This window comes from Rattus norvegicus, chromosome 12 (assembly GCF_021556685.1).
Source record: "Rattus norvegicus strain SHRSP/BbbUtx chromosome 12, alternate assembly SHRSP_T2T, whole genome shotgun sequence".
NCBI lineage: Eukaryota > Metazoa > Chordata > Mammalia > Rodentia > Muridae > Rattus > Rattus norvegicus.
In genome coordinates this window covers 34,974,100-34,980,202 of record NC_141545.1, presented here as the reverse complement: position 1 = coordinate 34,980,202, position 6,103 = coordinate 34,974,100, and the positions used below count along the sequence as shown (strand labels likewise).

General features: G+C 47.3%; 1 long non-coding RNA gene across 5 annotated transcripts; it reads right to left on the bottom strand.

The window, feature by feature from the left end:
* Positions 1 to 2,343: 2,343 nt before the first annotated feature.
* On the bottom strand, positions 2,344 to 6,033 carry LOC108352441 (uncharacterized). 5 transcript variants are annotated; one of them, XR_015634788.1, is made up of 4 exons: positions 5,919 to 6,033; positions 5,576 to 5,751; positions 3,822 to 3,979; positions 2,344 to 2,748 (listed from the first exon to the last, which is right to left on the bottom strand). It is a non-coding gene; the product is annotated as an uncharacterized LOC108352441 (long non-coding RNA). The 5 variants fall into 5 exon arrangements; XR_015634785.1 differs by having other exon boundaries at positions 2,344 to 2,751; positions 5,919 to 6,007; XR_015634784.1 differs by having other exon boundaries at positions 2,344 to 2,751; positions 5,674 to 5,751; positions 5,919 to 6,007.
* Positions 6,034 to 6,103: the final 70 nt, after the last annotated feature.

Sequence of the window (6,103 nt, the reverse complement as noted above, 5' to 3'; positions counted from 1 at the left end):
GTGCTCCAGACACCGGCTTGATTCTGCTGGTACAAAAAGGGCTCCCAATAGCAGGAGAGGGCTTATTGTCATTATGAGGTATTATTAGGGAACAGGGGGAGGGAGGGAGGGAGTAGGAGGAGGAAGAGGAGCAGGAGGAAGAAGAGGAAGAGGAGGAGGAGGAGGAGGAGGAAGAGGAAATGATGAGGTAGTGATGGTGGTAGTGGCCCTGGAAAGAAAATGTTCTGAAAGCCAGATGGTCCCAAGCCCCCCTGGTAGTGACTCTCACTGACTACAAAAACACAAGCTCTGTGGGGCAAATTGTTATGTGTGTATACACATGCACTTGCCTGTGTGTGCACTTGTGGAAACCAGTCACCCTCCGCCTTACCTTGTGAGACCAGGTCTCACAGAAACGGAAGTTCCCCCATTTTATGCTTGTCCCACGGAGTGGCTCTATTAGGTGTGGCCCTGTTTAAGTAGGTGTAGCCTTTTTTGGAGTGGGTGTGTCACTGTAGGTGTGGGCTTTAAGACCCTCACCCTAGCTGCCTGGAAGCCAGCATTCTGCTAGCAGCCTTCAGATGAAGATGTAGACCTCTCAGCTCCTCCTGCACCATGCCTGCCTGGATGCTGCCATATTCCCACCTTGACAATGGACTGAATCTCTGACCTGTGAGTCAGCATCAATTAAATGCTGTCCTTTATAAGAAAGAATTGTCTTGGTCGTCGTGCTTGTTCGAAGCAGTAAAACCCTAAGACACCAGGGTGACTGCTGACTTCAGAGATCCCCATGTCTTGTCTTCCCCAGTTGCAGGCATTATAGACTTGCTCTGCCCCCAGTTTTTGCAAGAGTGTTGGGGATTCAACTTCAGGTCCTTGGGGTTGTGCAACTTATGGGCTGAACCCTCTTGCCCAGGGCAGAAGTTGGGGGGTGGGGGGGAACTCTTACACAAAACAGCATGCTGCAAGCTTTTCTGGAATGTCACCAGATATCCCTCTAGAGCCAAGCTGTTGGGTAGACTTCAGGTTTTCTCAGAAGCTGCCACAGGAGGACAGATCTGTACTTGTGTCATATGCGTAACAGAGGGGCACATGACAAGGATTGGGGTACAGGTAGAGGGTAACACATTGCCACCAAAGCCACCATAGAGCACAAAACCAGTCACATGGTTTCCTATCCTCCGAATGATGTGGTCCTGCTACACCAGCTCTGTGGTACCTGGAGGCAGTCCCCTCCCCGCCCCCACACACACTCCCATAGCCTCCCCAGGCATGCCTTCCACCCTACTGTGTAGAGTAGAGAAGGGCAGGAGAAGACAACCTTGAACCGGCTTAACTCAGAGACAACGCCTACTTTTGCCGTGACTTTGGGGAGCAGGGGCACATTCCGACCTGGTTTTTCTGGGGCGTAACACCTCCCCTTCCCCTCCCATCCCTTTGCAGGCCATTTAAATAATGTTGTCCAAAGGCTTAGATGATCCTTGCTGTTTATCTTCCCAAAGAAGCCTGGCACAGATGATTCCCACATATTTATGTAGCTTTAACCCCCTGACCCACCAGAGAGCCCAGCAGGCTCCTGCTTAACAAACGTCCCCCCTGTAGGGAAATCGCCCAAGGCAAGCGCAGCCTCTAGACAAGAGGCTGTGGCTGAACTTGTGAAGTTTTCATCTGCAGGGACAGACACAGGATCAGCATTACCCTGGGAAAAGTCATTCTGTAGTCTCTTTTGAAGCTCAGCCTGGGTGTGCTGAATGTCTTGCTTCCTAGGGTCACCAAGAGCTTGACCTGACAGGACACCTAACTTTTACAATGAAATCAACGAGCCTCTGATAATGCTATGGCTGATGTGTGTGTTGGAGTGGCACTGGCTCTAAAATAGAAATCAGCAAGTTTTGAATCATACCTCAAAACTCAAACCGCAGGGTTGGGGATTTGGCTCAGTGGTAGAGCGCTTGCCTAGCAAGCGCAAAGCCCTGGGTTCGGTCCCCAGCTCCGAAAAAACAAAACAAAACAAAACAAAACAAAACAAAACAAAACTCAAACCGCATAGACATGCAATTGTGTAAGCAGCAAAGGTCACCGTCACCGCCTCGAACCAGGGCAATGTCCCCCCCAGATCTACAGATTCACATGCAATGTGTGTTCACACATGCGCTGCGTCTCTAAGTTCATGGCTAAAGAGAGGTACAAGAGAGAAAAAGAGATGGTCTGCAAAGAAGCCAAGGGAGAGGAGAGAAATGGAGTAGGGCCCCCTGATAGGAGAGGGAAAGATGGGGAGAGAGGTTTCCCAAAGAGGTCACGTAACACAAAGCAATTTGCAACTGCTCAACTGTGCACCATTTTACGATAATAAAGACACACACCTACATGCACCTTTTTAATGACCGAAAATTGCTATGACGTGCACCATAGCTTATGCTGCCTTGCATAATACCCACACAACTGGGTATTTCTGTGGTTGCCTCACAAGCCTGTTCTCCTGACGTTAGCTTTTCATAATTATATTTTCCTTAGGGGCTGATGGGGGTACAGTCGCCCTGAAAGTGGATTAGTGAAAGCCAAATTCGAACTGAACTTGTAAGGTACTGGGATTTGAATAAGATATGTCCCCCTTGGCTCTTGTGCTCGAACACATGGTTCCCCAGTAGGTGGCGCTGTTTGGAGAGGTTGTGTAGCCTTCAGTGGGTGGATCCTTGTTGGCGGAAGTATGCCCCTAGTGGTGGGCTTTAGGGTTTATAGTCCAGCGGGGTTGTATGGTCTGTTCTCTCTCTGCTTCCGGTATGCAAATAAAAAGAAAAAACTGTGATCAACCAGTTTCTTGTTCTTGTCACCATGATTTCCCTGCCTGTTGCCATGTCTTCCCCTCCACGAGGAGACTCTTTCTCTCTCTGGAACTAAAATCTAAATAAGCCAAAATAATTCTTTAAGGTGCTTTTGGTTATGGTGTCCTATCACAGCAAAGGAAGTGTAACCAGTACAGAAATCTCATGCCGGACTCACATCTGCTTGGTTCGGAAGAGCGTTTCCCCTTGATTTGAAAGGTCAAGTCTCCAGTAAGGAAGAAAGAGCGGTTTTCACAGAAAAGAAACGAGAGGGATAACGAGAACGAGGCCACACTTAAGGAATGACATTTAAAACCTCACAGCATTCATAACTGCGTAAATAAAATTCAAATACATCTGTGAGAAAATATCGTAGTTTAAGTCCATGGGTCTCTTTTGATGAACGAACTCCCTCTTCATTCCAGTTGCACCCCTATACCTCCGCGACAAAGGTCTTCCATTTCTGCTGTCTATCTGAGATTCCCACAGTGCCCACCCGCCATCACCCTTCGCCTATACTGGAACTCCCGATACACCAAGGCAGGGTTTCTCCCAATAAGGTTCCTGCACCCTGCAGATCTACTCCCAAGAACTAAGATTAAAGGTAATACACCACCACACCACACCACACCAGACTTGTTTCCTGTGTGTTTATTGTTTGGAGGTTTTGCTTGTTTGTGGGTTTTTTGGTTTCGTTTTGTTTTGTTTGGACAAGTTCTTGCTATGTGACCCCAGGTTTGCCTGGAACTGCCAATCCTCCTGCCTTAGCTTCCTAAATTTTGAGGTTACAGGTGTGCACTACCATATTTGTGGAGGTATCGTTGTACCTAATAATACTTAGAGGGTTCTGGTCAGTTGACAATATAGAAGAAAAAGTTGCAATTACAACGATTCCCGAGTTCCTCTCTCTGGGCATTTTGAACTCAGGTGCACTTTGTGACATCAGACGCATTTGTTGATGGGAGAGCTGGGTCATTGCCTGTAGCTTGTGATAAAACTTCCCAGGTATTTAGAACTCACCATTTGGTGCTTCCTGTATCAAGCTGTCCAGCACTCCACAGCTGCCATTACTCCCACTGCTGTCCCTTCAGGACCAGATTGCTCCCGCTTGAGATGGATCAGTCTCGGGTTGGGGATTTAGCTCAGCGGTAGAGCGCTTGCCTAGCAAGCGCAAGGCCCTGGGTTTGGTCCCCAGTTCAGAAAAAAAAAAAAAAAAAAAAAAAAAAAAAAAAAAGGAAATGGATCAGTCTCCTGTGTTACAGCACCATCTGCTGGTAGCGTTGTGGAATAACTTGCTTGTCACTTGTGAAAGAGTTTGAGTTGTTTTTCCTTGACTTCTAGTGCTTACAAAGGGAAAGCTCTGGGTCTATAATCTCATCATTTTGGCTGCAGAGTCAGGAGGATCATTGCAGGTTCGAGGCGAACCTGGTCTACGTAGTGAGTTCAAACCCAACCAGAGCTACATAGACAGACTCTATCTCAAAAAAAAAAAAAAACAAAAAACAAAAAACAAACAACAACAACAAAAACAAAATAAAAAAAAAACCCAAACAAACAAAAAACATCCAGGATGAATCTATTCGTTCTTCATACTTTTAAACTACGTTTTCTCATTATCTTTCTTTTGTTGTTTATTTTTTTCAAGACAGGGTTTCTCTGTATAGCCCTGGCTATCCTGGAACTCAGATCCACGTGTCTCTGCCTCCTGAGTGATGTTGGGATTAAAGGCTTGTGCCACCACTGCCCAGCTCTCATTAACTTTCTTTCTTTCTTTCTTTTTTTTTTTTTTTTGGAGCTGGGTACCGAACCCAGGGCCTTGTGCTTGCTAGGCAAGCACTCTACCACTAGCTAAATCCCTAACCCTCTCATTAACTTTCTAAGAGTGAACAAGATTAGATTTTTTTCTTTCTTTCTCTGCACACACCAGGCTGGTTTTGCTCCCCTAGTCCTCCAGCCTCTGCCTCCAGAATGCTGGCTAAGGGGCATGCTCCCCCATACCCAAAGACTCTTTACACAAAGGTCAGCATGGGAAACCCTGGCATATAGCCTGTCCCCTTCATTCAGTAGGAGAATATAGGGCTGGGAAGCCATCACCCCACCCCCCTCCCAGCTCCTGGCAAGTATGCTTCCTCAATAACAAATGTAAAATGGCTTATCTGCTTTCTAAGTGGAACTTTTAAACAAACCTGTGAGAACCCCGTGTGTCTATAGATTGAATATTCTTATTCTGAAACCTCCAAGTCTGGAGTGTTCCAAAAATCAAACATTTGTGACAACTGATATGTCACTGGTGGGAAATCCCACAGTGGACCCCACAGGATGGCCCCACAGTGCAGGTGCACTCACGACCTAGCGTAAAATCACCTTTAGGCTGTGTCTAAAGTGAGCTTGAAACCGGAGTGAATTTCATGGTTTTATTTCACTCTTAACTCCCAGATAACCTCATTTTTGTATACGCAAATATTTTGACGGCAAAAATGATGTAAAATCCCAGACAGATGCCAAATACGCTAGAGAAAAAACCATCCACGTCCCTTTATTTAGCTAACTCAACACTACAAGTCAGGAGCCGCCTTGACTTGTAAGTTCCTGCTACGGCTAGCTTGCCATCTGTGGAAAGGTCACTTTGTCGTATATCCTGCGGTTTGAACGACTTGAGGGGCTCTGCTCTATTTTATAATGTCCCCACTGAATTTACTAGAGTGCGCGTTGATTCCACGAGGAAATAGGCTGTTAACAAGGTCAATGAACTCAGGCTGGACCTGCTTAGCTACCTGTGGATCACGTGCAACTGCTTAGAACTGAGACTCCCACTTGATCACGTCACCCCAATTGCATCTGTGGTGAAGTCTGACACAGGGTGACTCCTAACCTGTCCCGTGGCGATAACGCAGCAAGTGGCGAACCTGCTTCATCTCAGCTAGCACGGACCAGCCACATTCTCTGAGAACTTGAAAAAAAAAACAAAAGAAAATTTGGAAAATGACTTATCCTTTTGACTTTCCTTCAAAGCTCACCTTTCTTCTAAGGGGTGGAATGGCTTGCGACTTTAAGGCCCAGCCAGAGCTGGAGTCCCAACTTTTTCCTTGCAGGATGCTGGAAAGGGAGGATTCGCACCTGGAGCAAGGACCAGAAGAGTGGGGCTTGGGTGTGGTCTCGAGACCCCGCCCCACGCAAAACCGCCACCTGCGTGGCAGCCAATCAGGACCCAGCACGTGTTCGCCTCACCGTTAACCCAGAGGTCTGCGGAGGTAGCTCCTGGAGGCCTGTGCGGAGGGGCGGAGGGATCTGGCAGTTGGGGC